Consider the following 19291-nt stretch of genomic DNA (forward strand, 5'->3'; position numbering starts at 1 on the left):
ACCACATGTCCTGGCCAGGAGGAAATATCGGAATTTATCAAAATCATTCAGCGATGGAACTGAAGAACAGATCATTGTGTTCCAAAGAAACGATCTCCGTAATATTATAATGAATCTTACTATAGTAGATTCATATCAACCGTGCATCTGATGTCTAGGCCAATCCATTACAACGCCTCCTGATTGGCTGTTGACAAGCCAGTCATAAGGCTGGAAACTCTCAGTCTCTCTCGAACGTTCACATAGGCAAGAAATATGTTCCACCTCTCCTGAGGGATACTTTTGGACAGACGTATCCCTCAGGAGAGGTGGAACATGCATCCTGCCTATGTGAACTCTCGAGAGAGAGACTGAGAGTTTTCAAGTCCGTGATTGGGCTTATCAACAGCCAATCAGGAGCGTCGTAAGGGACTGCCTAGACATTAGTTGCACAGTTGATGTGAATCTACTATAGGAATATGAAGACACGTAACACCTACATTTAAAAATTTTTATTTTAAACAAAGCGAGAAGCTAAACTAAGTATTCCTCTAAAACAAAACAAAACTTTCACCAAACTTTTGTCTATTTCCATCTGGCGTCGTAGTTTGTCTTGGTTTCAGAATATACCGACTTCAAGAGGATGAAATTTGATTCCAAATTTAGCCAAATTTATGAAAACGGATATCGTCAATGTCTAAACCAGAGGTTCCCAACTTCTTTTTTTTTTTTTTTGGGGGGGGGGGGTGAGCTATTATGCCCTACCTAATCACGTATTATATTCGCGAATACTTTAAGAATTTAGGAAACCTAATAGGCCATGAACTCGATTAAAACCTTCTCGAACTGGCCCCCTTAAAAATCAATATGGTATATTGGAGCATCCCAAAACGGTGGGGGTGTACGCCCCCTGCTAGGAAGCACTGGTCTAAACACAGATTTCAGTTGAAAAGCAGATCGTGACCCAATAAGCCAAGATAGGCTTCTTAAAATTTCCCTCGGTGAATGAAGCTACGATAAATGCGAACTTTCACATAGACCCCTTCTTGCATTTCTTCAGTACTGATGATGACGGTGAATTATGGAATATGTTTTGATGTCGAACTAAACCAACACCTTCTTTCTTAACACAGAATGCCTAAAGTTTTAAAAGAGCGTTCATTAATATTTACCTACAATAAGCAATATAATAAGTATTCAATCAGGCATGAATGTATTTTAAACTAATATGTTACTAACTCAGACTTCAATAGTTATCAAATGTCTCATCCAAGTTGACTTTAGACTAAAAGACCTTTATTGATGCACTACAGAGATCATTTCAATGGATAGGAAGCGAACATTTGTGGCTAATGATATGATGCACCACACAGCTTCTGTATGCTGAATGAAGCGAAATAAATTTGAATTAGCAAAAACTCTCTCTCTCTCTCTCTCTCTCTCTCTCTCTCTCTCTCTCTCTCTCTCTCTCTCTCTCTCTCTATGATCTCGTTGGTATCAGTTTCTGAAACAGGTTTTGTCCGCCTTGAGGCGAGATTCTTATGAACATGATAATAATATTCACCACCAAATCAGGAATATCAAAGAAAATTCCCAATTGAACTGGATTCCAAAGAATCATAGGAAAACTTTTAATGGAAAAAAATGTAATTCAAAATATCTTGATCACCAAGTTCATTGCCTGATGAACACTATACTCTCTGGAAACTTAAATTTCAATTCAGTGGCGCCATGTGGGCTTGCTTCATGTGAACGGGGGTTCATCTTCTGAATAATAATAATAATAATAATAATAATAATAATAATAATAATAATAATATAATACTCAATGGAGACTATTCATATATGTCAGGCAGTGAAAACTCTCATCCACTAAAGCTGGAGACTTCACCATTCATAAAACTGCATTTTAGTTACTTGGAGGATATTGGAAGCCAATGAAGGTTTGCCCAAAATTCAGTAGCCTAGATTGAGGATGGTCACAACTGTTGAATTCACCCCAACCATCTCCTCCCGACTTCATTAATACTGATAACCACAAATTATAGATATCCGTTTCATAAATTTGGCTAAATTTGGAATCAAATTTCATCCTCTTGAAGTCGGTATATTCTGAAACAAAGTCAAGCTACGACGCCAGATGGAAATAGACAAAAGTTTGGTGAAAGTTTGTTTTGAGAGGAATACTTAGTTTAGCTTCTCACTTTGGTTAAAAATATATTTTTTCAAAAGTAGGTGTTACGTATCTTCATATTCCTATAGTAGATTCACATCAACTGTGCAACTAATGTCTAGGCCAGTCCCTTACGACGCTCCTGATTGGCTGTTGACAAGCCTATCACGGGGCTGGAAACTCTTAGTCTCTCGAGAGAGAGTTCACATAGGCAGGATGCATGTTCCACCTCTCCTGAGGGATACGTCTGTCAAAAGTATCCCTCAGGAGAGGTGGAACACATTTCTTGCCTATGTGAACGTTCGAGAGAGACTGAGAGTTTCCAGCCTTATGACTGGCTTGTCAACAGCCAATCAGGAGCGTTGTAAGGGACGGACCTAGACATCAGATGCACGGTTGATAGGAATCTACTATAGTAAGATTCATTATAATATTACGGAGACCGTTTCTTTGCAACACAATGATCTTGGCCAGGACATGTGGTACTGTTATTGGTGGAATCGCTAATGCCATTTCCTTAGATTTTCGTGCAATTTGGCAGGTAGGACCGTTGGAACTTACGATCACTTTCTCGAAATATGACCTTGACCTACTTTTCGAGGTCACAGGTCAGTTTGCAATTCGGAATTTCACATTTTAGATGCCTTTGGTTGTCAGAATTGGGCGCTATTTGGCGATTGTCTCTTGTCAATTCATACCCAACATTTTATTTTTCGACATATTGCTTTCATTAATGTGATGGAACAGATATATATCTATATATATATATATATATATATATATATATATATATATATATATATAATATATATTTATATATATATGCTCAATATAGAACATTTGAGGTCAATAAGGTTCTTGGAGATAAATAAAGAAAGCTCTATATTTTAATAAGGAAATAACAATCTTATTTATCAACGAATGCAGATGAGAAACAAATTTTCCATGTAAATTCTACTCCAAAATATCACGAGCAGTTTTTTATATCTAGATCGTAGTTGTCATTATCTTAAGGAAAAGGTAAAAAGCTAAAATTATAATAACAACGAAATATGACATTTTTGTTTCATCTTCCTCATCATTCTCTACAAAATCTTTCCGCAAGTTTTAATTTTCCCAGATGGCCTTCATTCCGGAAAATTCTTATCTACAATATAAACGACTGATCTTTAAACACAGTTGAATATTTGTAGGGATATTGAAATCTTGTCAGGTTAGATGGGTGCAAACTCTTGAGAGATATAGAAAGCCAATGAGGCTTTTCACAAATACGACTATTCGGAAAATCCTATTGCCAATTTGGAAGTCAAACTGACCTTACGACCCTTTTTTCATTAGTTCACTTGTATTGATGGCGATGTAATATGTATTTAAGTCGAAATCAGTTACAGTCTTTCCCCTTTCAGTGAACAGAATGTTTGCTGATAAAGCATTGACGTTTTTTTAAAATAAATTTAATGTACGGAAATATAATTAATTTGAGACAAAATTAACTTTAGAATTTTTCATTCCTAGCAGCTGTTCGTCGTCCCCCTTTCCACATGAATCTGGGAATCTGGGATCTAGGAATCTTTGCAATCTGTGTCCGTTGTAAACTGCCATCGTTCCAGTCTGTAATCCTGAATTGTAAGGTTCGTTAACTGTTCGTTTCCTCCGCTTTAAAACTTTGGATTCTCTTCCTTAAAAAAAAAAAGAAATAGCTCAGCCAACTACTCCAAGGAGTAAACAAGTTTTTAATCACTCCTTGATATTGGTTGGTTGCTGGGCTGCAGAAAATTGTGGCAAAATAAATAAGAGTCCATTTGTCTATCTTCCTACAGTGAATTATAACTCCCTGCTGTTCATCTTCTAATTAAATATTTCAAATCATTGCACGGTGTAAAAGCCAATTAAATTGGACTTGAGTCTAGATTTACTATAATTTGTTGTTATCAGTATTAATGAAGTCAGGAGGAGATGGTTGGGGTGAATTCAACAGTTGTAACCATCCTCAATCTAGGCTATCATATTTTGGGCAAACCTTCATTGGCTTCCAATATCCTCCAAGTAACTAAAATGCAATTTTATAAAGTGTGAAGTCTCCAGCTTTGTTGGATGACAGTTTTCACTGCCTGACATATATGAATAGTTCTCAGTTGAATATTTTTTTTTTCTCTATCACATTCCTCCAATTCGACTGGGTGGTATTTATAGTGTGGGGTTCCAGGTTGAGAATGCTTAGGAGTCCATCACTTTTCTTACTATGTGCGCCGTTTCTAGGATCACACTCTTCTGCATGAGTCCTGGAGCTACTTCAGTCTCTAGTTTTTCCAGATTCCTTTTCATGGATCTTGGGATCGTGCCTAGTGTTCCTATGATTATGGGTACAATTTCCACTGGCATATCCCATATCCTTCTTATTTCTATTTTCAGGTCTTGATACTTATCCATTTTTTCCCTCTCTTTCTCTTCAACTCTGGTGTCCCATGGTATTGCAACATCAATGAGTGATACTTTCTTCTTGATTTTGTCAATCAACGTCACGTCTGGTCTATTTGCACGTATCACCCTATCTGTTCTGATACCATTTTCCCAGAGGATCTTTGCCTGGTCGTTTTCTATCACTCCTTCAGGTTGGTGTTCGTACCACTTATTACTGCAAGGTAGCTGGTGTTTCTTGCACAGGCTCCAGTGGAGGGCTTTTGCTACTGAATCATGCCTCTTTTTGTGCTGGTTCTGTGCAAGTGCCGGACATTCGCTTGCTATGTGGTTTATGGTTTCATTTTTCGTATTGCACTTCCTACATATGAGAGAGATGTTATTTCCATCTATCGTTCTTTGGACATATATGGTTCATAGGGCCTGATCTTGTGCCGCTGTTATCATTCCTTCATTTTCCTTCTTTAGCTCTCCCCTCAGTAGCCATTGCCACGTGGCATCGCTGGCTAGTTCTTTAGTCTGTCTCATGTATTGTCCGTGCATTGGTTTCTTATGCCATTCTTCTGTTCTGCTTGTCTTTCTCCTGTCTCGTGTATTTGTGGGTCTTCATCTACTTTTATCAGTCCTTCTTCCCATGCACTTTTGAGCCACTCGTCTTCTTCACTGGTCTTCATATATTGCCCCAGTGCTCTGTTCTCGATGTTGACACAGTCCTCTATGCTTAGTAGTCACCTCCCTCCTTCCTTTCGTGTCATGTATAGTCTGTCCATATTTGCTCTTGGGATGATTATTATTATTATTATTATTATTATTATTATTATTATTATTATTATTATTATTATTATTATTATTATTAAAATTCCTCATAGTAGCATGAGTCTTCAAATGGAGAAACAAATCCACAGTTATGTAAATGTACTGTATTTGTTTTAAGTTTAAAACAGAAAAGTATAGCTTTCGGGAATCTGTACGGTTCCCCTTATCAATCTGATGAAGGGAACCGTACAGATTCCCGAAAGCTATCTTTTCTGTTTTAAACTTAAATACATGTACATTTACATAACTGTGGATTTGTTTCTCCATTATTATTATTATTGAACTAAGGAACCTCTGTATCGAGGCTATAATATCGACAATTAAAAGCCACAGTAGTGTTAAAAATATATTTTTGTACAAGGTTAAAAGATTAGGAGAGACTTGGATACTGCTCCGTATCCCTCTCCAGTCCTTCTCTGAACATGGATACGGAGCAGTATCCGAAAGTCTCTCCTAGTCTTTTATCCTTGTACAAAGATATATTTTTAACCCTACTGTGGCTTTTAATTGTCGTAATTATTACTATTATTATTATTATTATTATTCAGAAGATGAACCCCGTTCAAATAAAGCAAGCCCACAGAGCCCCACTGAATTAAAATTCAAGCTTCCAGAGAATATGGTGTTCATTAGGCAATGACTTGGTGATCAAGATATTGTCAGTTACATTTTATATTAAAAGTTTTCACTTAATGTTTTGGAATCCACTTCAAATGGAAATTTTCTTTGAGATTCATGATTTATTTTTAAATATATTAAACTTCCTTTGATAAAAAGCGGACAAAACCTGGTTCAGGGAATTCTTTTATCTCCTACCAACTATTTTGAAGTCATCTTTAAACAGTTAGTTTTGTTATCGTAAGCTTCTTAAATATAGGGTGTCCATAAAGTCCCAGCACCATTACAAGTATTTATTGCTTGTAATGGTACTGGGACTTTATGGACACCCTTTACAGTCAAAATGCTATGCCTGTTTAATTAGAACCTTGAAAGTATTGGGTTATTAGTGAACGTGACTCTTTCATGGCACAGCCGTTATACATTTTCAACAAAGCATCATTTCTACATTTGAGTAAGAAAAGAATATGTTAGTTGTTTCTCTGATAAGAGAACCAAAAATAACGCTCTTTTTGTCAGCGCGTCATGGACGCCATCAACGAGGTCCTAAAGACGCCAGTTGAAGCCAGCCTACTTCCCTTCTCTGGATTATACAGTTCTCGATGAGCTATGCAATGTTGACAGAAAAGATGGATTTCGGGTTTCTGCCCGGCAACAAATACATTCTTTGTTTTTACAACTTCTCATTTATCATCTTAAATCTAACTTTTACGAAGGTATCTTCGCAGCAGTGGAGCAAGGATGTATCATGATCTATTGGTCAACGGAATGACTTGGACTAGATTCGTGTAATGGAAACCCCAGTTTTTCCTTGGTCCTTGGAGTAATTCGCTCAGATCTGCTTTTTATAGGATGAAGAGGCTGATGGAACTGGCAACATAATGCCCTAACAGAGGCTGAGTCAAATAATCTAAATCAAGAAGGCTTGACAAAATACTATGAATTTTGCTTATCACCAGCCAAACTTGTAATCATCCATCTGGATGTCTTTAAAAAAATTTTTTTTTATATATAATGGGAAATTATTAAAGGGTCGTGTGCTTTATCACCGCTTTAGGTGAAATTATTGTCAGCCAGCAAAAGGTACTTTGTTATTTCGAACATTTATAAATAGAAAGATCATATTCATATTCTGTCACAAAGTAAGAGAGGTATTTCCACTTCTTGTTTACCATTTATGCTCTATGCCATAGCTCACGGATTCATGAACTTAGAGCTGTCTCCCTCTGGTTTATGTCATTATAAATGCTATTGTACTACAACGCTTCAATGTATTTTACTTGTTTCAACCGACGATTGAATTAGGGAAAACACGGGCAAAAGGACCCCGTGCGAGACTAATTCAGGCTTATGTCTCGAAACGATGTCTACTGCACTCACTCACTAGAACCATATTTCAATTTTCATTTTATAATCTTTCATAATCTTAGTCAAAACGAAGCAGGTCACGACAAGAGGCGGTGACAAGTCTACAAGTTAAATACTGTTTTGGTTATAATTTATTACTCTTCGTTTCTATTTTTTATTCTCTTGGTTATACGCCAAAAATATTAGTAATTTACCATTAAAATATGCAGTAATGTGTATTTCAGTCTTTATCCAAGAATCAATCATATATATATATATATATATATATATATATATATATATAGTATATATATATATATATATATATATATATATATATGTATATTCTTTCTTTTCATAAGTCAAATTGGTTTCTAAAAGTCAGAAGTAGTTGGATTGGAAGCAAGAAAATAATTCCATAGTAACTTTTTGTCTAATTTAATTAATTTTATTAGGAAACGTCAATATATTATCAGTAAGCATTCTGTGCATTGAATTTTAAATGACCAAATCAGTGGTAACGTAAAAACATATCTCTTTGTCATCAGCACAACTGAACTAATGAAAAATGGCAGCCGGTTTGACATCGGACGGTGAGGCAGCTTCAGGAGGAGTATTATTTCTGAGAAGCCATTGTGGCTTTAAAAATACCAACCTAAAATTGAGCGGTGCACTGTAGGCATTACTTAATGTTCTACGCAGAGTCCCTTAGGTCCCTAGCTGCAACCACTTTCATTCCTTTTGGTATACCTCCTTTTATATTTTCTTGAATCTCTCTTTCCACCCTCCCCTTACTATTGATTCATAGTGCAACTGAGAGGTTTTCCTCCTATTACATCTTTCAAACCTTTTCACTGTCAACTTCCGTTTTCAGTGTGGATGGTCTCATAGGTCCCCAGCGCTTGACCTAAAGTTTTTTTGTTTTTTAAGATATCAAAGTATGGAAGAAGAAGTAAAACATTGGATACAGGCAGGCTGGAACAACTGGAGAGCGGCCTGTGGAGTTCTTTGTGACAAAAGAGTACCTCTGAGGTTAAAAGGAAAATTTCACATGATTTTGGTAAGAACAGCAATGCTGTATGGTACGGAAACAGCAAGCATGAGAAAGACAGAAGAGAAGAAGATGGATGTGGCAGAGATGAGAATGCTTAGGTTGATGTCTGGGGTAACAAGAGAGGATAGGATCAGAAATGACTGCATAAGGTGGTCGACTAAGGTGGTGGAAATATCAAAGAAAGTGCAGTAGGGGAGGCTGAGATGGTATGGACACCTGTTGAGGAGAGATGAGGACATCGCTGGGAGACATACTTTAGGGATGGAGGTTCAAGGAAGAAGAAGAAGAGGGAGACCAAGAAAGAGATTGAAGGACTGTGTGAGAGGAGATTTACATGAGAAGGGAATTGATGAGGCAGAAGCGCAGGATAGAAATAGATGGAAACGGCTCATCCGAAATGGCGACCCCATATAAACAAATGGGAACCAGCTGGGAAGAAGAAGAAAGAAGGCATCATTAATTCGACATTATAGGATTTAACTATCATTATAGAAATTCAACCAGCACTTAGACAAATTTCCATTCTAGATGGATAAGTTTGGATATCAAGCGAAGTTTCAGCTTTCAGAAAAATGATCAGCATTGCATATGATTTGCTCTGATTTAACTTTATTAGGAAACGTCAATATATTATCAGTCAACATTTTGTTCATTGGAATTTTAAATGATCAAATCAGTTTTAACGTAAAAACATATCTCTTTGTCATCAGTACAACTGAACTAATGAAAAAAAGGCTGCCGGCTTGGCATCGGATGGTGAGTCAGTTTGAAGGAGTAGTCCTATTTCTGAGAGGCCCTTGTGGCTTTAAAAATACTGATCCAATATAAGGGTACTGCCGTTAGTGTACATTGTGCGGTGCACTGTAGTCATTACATAATGTTCTACGCAGTGTCCCTTCGGTCCCTAGCTGCAACCACTTTTATTCCTTTTAGCGTACCTCCGTTTATATATTCTTCAATCTTTCTTTTCACCCTCTCCTAATTATTGATTCATGGTGCAACTGAGAGGTTTTCCTCCTATTACATCTTTCAAACCTTTTCACTGTCAACTTCCGTTTCAGTGTGGATGGTCTCATAGATCCCAGCGCTTGACCTAAGTTTTTTTTTTTTTTTTTTTTTTTAAAGATATCAAAGTATGGAAGAAGAACTAAAACATTGGGTACAGGCAGCCTGGAACAACTGGAGAGCGGCCTGTGGAGTTCTTTGTGACAAAAGAGTACCTCTGAGGTTAAAAAGAAAATTTCACAAGACAGTGGTAAGAACAGCAATGCTGTATGGTACGGAAACAGCAAGCGTGAGAAAGACAGAGGAGAAGAAGATGGATGTGGCAGAAATGAGAATGCTTAGATAAATATCTGGGGTAACAAGAGAGGATAGGATCAGAAATGACTGCATAAGGTGGTCGACTAAGGTGGTGGAAGTATCAAAGAAAATGCAGGAGGGGAGGCTGAGATGGTGTGGACACTTGTTGAGGAGAGATGAGGACATCGCTGGGAGACATTCTATTGGGATGGAGGTTCAAGGAAGAAGAAGAAGAGGGAGACCAAGAAAGAGATTGAAGGACTGTGTGAGAGGAGATTTACATGAGAAGGGAATTGATGAGGCAGAAGTGCAGGATAGAAATAGATGGAAAGGAAAGGCTCATCCGAAACAGCGACCCGATATAAAAAAAAATGGGAACCAGCTGGGAAGAAGAAGAAGAAAGAAGGCATCACTAATTCGACATTATAGGATTCAACTATCATTATAGAAATTCAACCGGCACTTAGGCAAATTTCCATTCAAGATCGAAAAGTTTGGATAGCAAGCGAAGTTTCAGCTTTCAGAAAGAATGATAAACAATGATCAGCATTGCATGGGATGAAAAAGAAAAAAAAAAAATGTAAAGTGTCATGTATATGAATATAACTTTAGTTTTATATTTGTATATATATATATATATATTCTATATATATATATATATGTATAATATAGGTATATATATATATATATATACTATATATATATATATATATATATATATATATATATATATATATAATATATATATATATATTACACACACACACACACACACACACACATAATATATATATATATATATATATATATTACTATATATATATATATATATATATATATTAGACAAACATACATATATATTGCTTCATAATTGAAATTGGTTTCCTAACAGTGAGAAGTAGATGGACTGGCAAGGAAAAATAATTTCGAGTAACTTTTTGCCTGATTTAATTTTATCAGGAAACGTCAATATATTATCAGTAAGCATACAGTGCATTGAAATTTTTAATGATCAGATTAGTTTTACGTAAAAACATATCTCTTTGTCATCAGTATAACAACTAATAATGAACCAAGGCGGCCAGCTTGGCATCGGGCGGTGAGGCAGCTGTTAAGGTGTTTCACCTAATTCTGAGAAGCTCTTGTGGCTTTAAAAATACCAACCTAATATGAGGGTAGGGACGTTAGTGTACATTGAACGGTGCACTGTAGGCATTAGTTAATGTTCTACGCAGCGTCCCTCCGGTCCCTAGCTGCAAACCACTTTTATTCCTTTTAGCGTACTCCGTTTATATTTTTTTATTTTCATCTTTCTTTTTCACCCCTTCGAAATTATTAATTCATAGTGCAACTGCGATGTTTTTCTCTTATTACACCTTTCAAACTTGTTTACTGTCAACTTCCGTTTCATTGTGGATGGTTTCATAGGTCCCAGCGCTTGACCTGAATTTTTTTTTTTTTTTTTAGATATCAAAGAATGCATCATTCATTCGACATTATAGGGTTCAACTATCCTTATAAAAATTCAACCGTCACTTAGGCAAATTTCCATTCATCTCTCAGAAACAATGATAAACAATGATGAGCATTGCATGAGATAAAAAAAAAATATAAAATATTTTTAGTTCATTTTCATGTGTAGATATTTCCTGGTGTCAATATTTTTTTTCATATGAATAGTTTTTTATCATTTTCATAATGTTATCATTTTCTTCAGTGACGTCATTTCTTGTAAAATGAATATTAAATTCCTTTGGTAGGAACTGATAATATCTGTCATATAATAGTAAAACCCTTACAATTTGTCAATGGGATAAACACGCAAGAAAATGAAAAGTAATGAGTTAAAAGCTGCAGTGATGTATATGAGACATTTTCCAAAATACAAAAAGGTTAAAAACAAGCAGTTCAGCCAACTGTCTTTAAATATTTTGTGTTTTGGAAAAATACATTGTCCTATACATTATTCCCCCTTTTAACTCATTATCTCCGGTCACGGCAAAGTGATGCACCATAGATAATAAACAGTAAATTCAATTTGTTTCTGTTACCATGGAGTTTTGTTTTTATCATTGGTTTATCAGATACAAATATATTAGTGTCTCCATTTAATGAAAAACTTAAAGGTATTGGGTTATTAGGTAATATGGCACTTAATTATAGTACCCAATATATTTCTTTAGAAAAGAATATCCGAATTATATCTCTGATTAGATATCTAATTATATTACCTATTTGATTTCCTTAGAATGGAATATCCGAATTATATCTCTGATTAGAGATCTAACTCTATTACCCATTATATTTCTTTAGAATAGAATATCCGAGTTATATCTCTCTGATTAGAGATCTAAAAATGAGGTTCATTCGCCAAGAATGGTGTTTCCGTATCACACCGATTCATGATGAAGGCAGCCTTCTTCATTTCCCTTGCTTATACGGTTCTCAGTGAGCTATGCAATTTTTAATAGAAAACGTGAATTCATGGTTTTTGCGCTCCAACAAATACATTCTTTGTTTTGGGAACTTCTCTTATTATTTTATACTTTTTTTTTTTTTTGCATCAAAGATGTTTCTAAATCCAAGTTTTGCGAAGCTGTTTTTGCAGAGGTGAAACAAGGACTTTTATTATTTTATACTTTTTTTTTGCATCAAAGATGTTTCGAAATTTAATTTTTGTGAAGATATTTTTGCAGAGGTGAAACAAGGATGACTGACTAACCGGAACTTCTCTTTTATTGTTTATACTTTTTTTTTGCAACAAAAGAAATATGTTTCTAAATCCAATTTTTACGAAGTTATTTTTGCAAAATGAAACAAGGATGACTGCTAAATGATGGAAATTTATATTCAGGTAGAGAATCCCTCATCTTTTCTTTGGGGTCATTCGCTTAACTGCGTTTGTTTTTTGTTTTTTTTTTTTTTTTTTTTTTTTTTTTTTTTTTTTTTTTTGTTTTTTTTTTTTTTGTTTTTTTTTTTTTTTTTTTTTTTTTTTTTTTTTTAAGAATGAAGAGGCCGATGGAACTGGCAACGCAATGTCCCTCGCATAGTTTCAGAGTGAAATATTCTAGATAAAGAAGGCAGAACAAAACAATATAAGACTAGACTCAGAGGTGGGAATTAACAGACCTCGAACCTTGTATTGGGTCGTAAACTGCACTGGTCTGGGCACTAATTATTTAAGTTGCCCTTCAAACGTTCACAGAAAACTATTTTGCTTAAATATGGAGTAGAATCCCCGTAGACTTGTTGTACTACTCAAACTATTTCTATCGTAGTTCATTCCAAGAATTACTTACTGGCAGTATTATTTCGCTATAATGAAGGATAGGATATGTGATTTATTTATTAGAATGAAAATGTTGAAAATAAATAATGTGCAGTAAGAGAAATTATTTCTAATAAAATATAGCGTATTTTAATTTTCGTTGGTGATACAATACTCTATTTGCCCGTAGATTTTAGCACAAGGGTCGAGTAAGCTGCAGGTCGGAGCACGCCTTGTTTAATAATCGGTGAGAATTACCTGTTTCTGAGCAGAACAGAAGCTATCAAAAATCTAAATTTTTTTCTTTGAAAATTATATTGCCTATATTTTAAGGTCTTCATATCCATTAGGGTGAAATTGATTCCAAAATATAGCTCAGAAAAGCTATGATGACTAATATATATATATACATATATTATATATATATATATATATATATATATATATATATATATAATAATATATATATAATATATATATATATATAATATATATATATATATATATATATATATATATATATATATATACATGTATGTATATATAGTGTGTGTGCAACACTAAAATCCAGTCTTGACATTGTCAATTAAAGTGGTTTATGCCAACACAGAATTTTTTTCCTTTGCAAAACCAATAGATTATTTCTCGTGGTAGGCTCAATTTTTATAATTAATTTGCCTGCAGTATTATAACTAGATTGTAAGTAGGTCATGCAATATTCAACAGAAAATTTTACTTGCACCACTTTCCTCTTGAAAAAGGTGCATGTTGCAATTTAGTATATGATATTTGTTGCAGAAGAACAATTTAATCATATATTCAATTTTTTTCTTTTTATACAGAAGTTATAAACCACCCACTAACTGTTTGCGTCGAGCGAACGGTCTAAAATACAATATATTCATGCAACATACAAAAAAATGGCTAATATTTTATATGTCCAACCATTCTATAGATAGTTTTAGAGGCATAAAATGCTTGGGGAAAAATGAATAAAAAAATTTAACTAAATAAAACTCTTCAAGGTCATGCATTGGCGAACTCGGTCATGCAGGGTCATTAATGATTAAAGACACTTAAGAGGCTAAAGGGTTTTCGTTCAGGGCGCTACTCACGATCATTTTTTTTTATTCCCAGACCTCAGCTGACTCATCCTGTTAGCGCACGTGTGTTTGCGCATTATTGAAAATGCGTGCATGCGCACACACACACATTATATATATACATGTGTGTATATGTATACATACATACATGCATATATATATATATATATATATAATATATATATATATATATATATATATATATATATATATATATATAAACGTAAGTATATCTGTGCGTCCTGTGTGAGTGTATGTGGGCTTGTGTTTGTGTAAATGTCTAAGTGTATTTGTCTAGAGATGAATACTTAGATATATTTCTTGATTCACTCAAGAAATTAGAATCAATTTTTTGATTCGCTCAAGAAATTAAAATTGTAAAAAAAAAAGACCAAAGTCCTCTTAAGAAAAAGTGACAGCGTTTTCAAAAAAAGATTTGATAAGGCTCAAAAGCTTATTGCAAAAAAGGATATTGTACTTGGTTTAAAATACGTACTTAACATTAATTACAGATCTCTAAAACACGACTATGTGTGTTCCTTAAAAATATAGCCGGCAGTTGCTTCTCACCTTGCAATATCCAGTTTGCAAGCAGCGTGAGAATGAACAAAGTAATGGGAACCAATTTCGTCTCTTTAATTATGACTTGGTCTATAAACCTTCCATGAACTTTGTCAAAAACAGACGCATATTCCAGCATATTTCTAACATTATTCATCAATTTAACGAAATCTTGATAAGATATTCATAATATTCCAGGCTCTGAGGGTTTCAACAGTAATGATATCAAAGTTGAAGAAAATACAAGAACATCAATATCAAATAAACCGAATGAATCCCATTGTATCATGAAACTTAAAATCGGTCACAACGGTAGATATATGTACTATATATATACATATACATATATATATATATATATATATATATATATATATATATATTTATAAACATGTATGTGATAAATATATATATGAATATATATAGGTACATATATTATATATGAATGAATATTTGTCACTAATACAAGCGTGACTCTTTCGATATTCACAATTCGTCCACTCTCTCTCTCTCTCTCTCTCTCTCTCTCTCTCTCTATATATATATATATATATATATATATATATTATATATTATATATATATATATACATACGTATATATATTGCATAGTCTGAATTCTTGCATGACGAGTAGACTAAAGGAGTGGAAGCATTAACGGAGGCCAGAATTCCTGTGCATGAGTGCGTTTGGCGTGATCGAAACGAAGTCCATTTAACCCTGGGGGAAGTTCGTTTAACCTTATTGATCGAGTTTTTTCTTTTTTTTTTTTTTGCTTCATGACAAGAATAAGTTTCGTTTTAACTAATAAACAGCAAGAGGGAGCGCTCTGTTACTTTCTTGTAGCTCTGTCAGTCTTCGAGATTACTTGACAAGTAGGTTTAACCTAATTAGTTGCATATTATTGGGACTTCACGTACTCTCCAGAAGCGTAGGACGAAGGTACATTCATTCTGCACACTTATACCCGGTACACTGTAGGCATTTCTTAATGGTCTTTGCTGCGTCCCTTCGGCCACCACCTGCAACCTCATTCATTCATTTTACTGTACCTCCGTTCATATTCTTTCTTCTATTTGACTTTCCACCCTTTTTAACAATTGTTTCATAGTGCAACTGCGAGGTTTTCCTCCTGTTTCCCTTTCAGCGCTGAATGACCTCATGAGTCCCAGCGCTGGGTCTTTGGCCTAAATTCTATATATGATATTTTTATTCCATAGTAGTCACACACTAGCTCTATACAGATGCGTTTTAGTGTAATACAAGAAATGTGTAAGTATACATGATGACAGATAGGTACCCATAAATACCATTGAAATGAATTAGCGTGAGTAAGTTTGCCAAATGTTGAGCCAATTTTGTTCAACTGGCTCAAATCCATATCACATTTACCAATCGTACTGGTATTTAAGGGTCACCAGCATTTATGTTCGGTTACTAATTCATGATTGTTTACCCTTGCTCATACATATTTGTCGTTTTAAAAATCGTAAGCTACTTTTATGCCTTTTGAAATAAATAGAAAATGAATGATAAGAGGTTTCAAGGAAGTTGGAAAATGCTAGTGATTCAGACCGAGGAAGTATATATATATATATATATATATATATATATATATATATATATATAGTATATATATATATAATATATGAGAATTTGGCTTTCCTCTCGGTCTGAATCAGCAATTGTTCACATGCCCGTTTTGACACCTTAGGGGGTTAGTGCCGTCAGTACACCTCATGCGGCACACTGTAGGCAAGGTCCTTTACATATACTCGGAAAGTATATTTAAAGGACCTTGACTGTAGGTATTGTTTTAGGTTCTTCGCATTCCATCGGCCCCTAGCTGCAACCCCTTTCATTTCTTTTACTGTACCGCCGTTCATATTCTCTTTCTTCCATCTTACTTTCCACTCTCACTTCACAATTGATTCATAGTGCAGCTGCTTGAGGTTTTTCCTCCTGTGACTCCTTTCTAGCCTTTTTTTACTCTCAATTTCCGTTCCAGCGCTGAATGACCTCATAGGTCCCAGGTCTGTGCGTAGATTCTATATTCTAATCTATTAAGCCTATAAAAAGCTTACGAAAAATAGCAATTTCCTCCGGCATAAGGAGAGGCGTTTCATGTCATATTTATGCAGACAAAATCCGAAAAATGTCGCCTGTACTTCTTATAGTTTTGCAATTTTCATTAAAAAAATGAAACGAAAAAAATAATAATGTCGCAGTGTTCAACTGAATATTATTCATACCCTGAACAAGTACCACGTAAGCCATCTGCAGTTTGACAAAATGTCACGTTTCGTATTCAAAATTCAAAACTGTAAAGATGGAATTAGAAGCCTTTTGAATTTCTTTCCATGAATTCCGATCCATTTTAAACGGTTTTGATGGATGTATTCACAGGGTGAGTTCCACCAAGGGGCTATAAAGTCTGTTGACTAATTCATGGAGCACATTCTTTACCTCTTGAAGTATATACTCCATTCCCTCTCGACTCCAAAGCAACCTAAAATTGCTCGTATTCGTTCGAGCAATTAGACCTTACTAAAGGTTCTTGGCACCATCCATTCGGGCCCCAGCTGAACACACCTTTCTGTCTTTTACTTTTCATTCAGTTCTCACTGGTTTCTTCCTACCTAGATGTCCAACTTCTTTAATAATCTATCTTTCCTCCAATTTTCCCCTCTCACTTGAGAGAAAGTCCTACTGGTTGCCCTTGTGAGGATTGAAAGTACGACCCTATCTGTCTCGTGTAATAATAATGATAATAATAATAGTGGCGAAAAACTCCACAAGGGTGTAAGTACGAATATATATTTAAGCAATATAAACAATTCATTATGTATATATTTTTAATGCATGTTTACACTTGCACCATAATGAATTTCTTCGCCATTTTAGTGACTCGTGAGATTATGTGATTTTTATGAGATAATAATAATAATAATAATAATAATAATAATAATAATAATAATAATAATAATAATAATAATAATAATAATAATAATAATAATAATAATAATAATAATAATTAATAATAATGTGTGGCGCCGTGGAGGAGTGGGTTAGGTCGTCAATAGACTTAATCAGTTAAGCAACATTGGGGCTGGTCAGTCGTTGGATGGGTGACCGCTCTCTCGGCGTTGATTCCTTGGGAAAAGATCTTTACCATAATTTCCTCAGTCTACTCAGCTGTAAATGATACCTATCCTTGATGGGGTAGGGTCCAGCTATGGGGTTAAATAGCAAAACTCAGCAATGATGGAAAAAAAATGAAGGAATAAACGACAACGACGTAAATGGAACTCTGGCAACAGAGGAGCTTCGTCCGGCAACCAGGTATTCAACCCAATTGAAGGGAAGGACGGTCAGGTACTTGGAGGTCGTCATCCAGCAACTGATCACCACAACGACAGTAATCAACAGCCTGAGATTGGAGATACCAGAAGCAAAAAGGAAGAAATGGACAAGAGAAGAAAAAATAAGGAAATATGGAGATGGTACATCAGAAGCAACCCGACACAGAGAGGATATAGAAGAAGATTGGTCACATCTGGAATGAGAGGAATAACACCCCCCAAACAGATCAGAGGCTGGCAGACCAAGTAAGGAACATAAAGAAAAGAAACTGGCTCTCCCCACAGAAAAAGAGAAAAAAAGAACTGGAAAGGGAAATGTCACACGACAACGAATTACACGAAGACGAACTGAGAGACGATGCCACAGAAGACGACAGGGAGGATGAGGTATCAAACAACGACACACGAAGAAACACCGACGAAGTAACAGAGAGGACGGAATGGGTAGAAAAGATTAGACAATGGATGGAGCCAGATAGCCTACAACACAAAGAAATTAAGGGAGAAAACAAGTGAGGTCAATGAAATAATGGGCATAATACACACCACCAGTATCACAGAAACAAATAACTTGACATATGCAGGAGCAAGATTAGTAGCAGAACTGATGGGGATTCGAACACCAACACCACCAGCACAACCAACCCAACAAAAACCAAAACAGCACCATGATTTGCCTGGAAAAGCAAATCATGGTGATGAGATCTGACTTGAGTAAACTGAAAGAGATGGCAGAAAAAAGGCTAAGAAGCAAGAAAACAAGGGAGGAACTCAACGAGAAATACAAAGTACAAGAGAGGGGACTAAACAACACAATAGAAGGCCAAAGCACATAAGATCCAACGGTACATGAACAGGAGTAAGGGATACCAACAGAACAAACTATTCGGAACCAACCAGAAAAGACTATACAGCCAACTAAGAGGGGAAGACAACCACCCAGAAATTCCTGAAGCCGAATCAAGTAAGAGACTCTGGGAAAACATATGGAACAATCCGGTAGCACACAACAAACATGCAACATGGCTCCAGGAAGTCAAGGAAGAAGAAACAGGGATCACGACAGACACAGTCAGACACCAACTAAAGAAAATGCCAAACTGGAAAGCCCCAGGTCCCGATGAAGTCCATGGATACTGGCTCAAAAACTTCAAGGCCCTACACCCACGAATAGCAGAACAACTCCAGCATTGTATCTCAAATCACCAAGCACCCAAATGGATGACCACAGGAAGAACATCCTTAGTACAAAAAGACAAGAGTAAGGGAAATATAGCCAGTAACTACAGGC

General features: G+C 35.4%; 1 pseudogene; it reads right to left on the minus strand.

The window, feature by feature from the left end:
* LOC135224702 (collagen alpha-2(IV) chain-like) overlaps window positions 1–19291 on the minus strand; it is a 377596-nt pseudogene that overhangs the window by 10191 nt on the left and 348114 nt on the right.

Source organism: Macrobrachium nipponense, chromosome 12 (genome assembly GCF_015104395.2).
Source record: "Macrobrachium nipponense isolate FS-2020 chromosome 12, ASM1510439v2, whole genome shotgun sequence".
NCBI lineage: Eukaryota > Metazoa > Arthropoda > Malacostraca > Decapoda > Palaemonidae > Macrobrachium > Macrobrachium nipponense.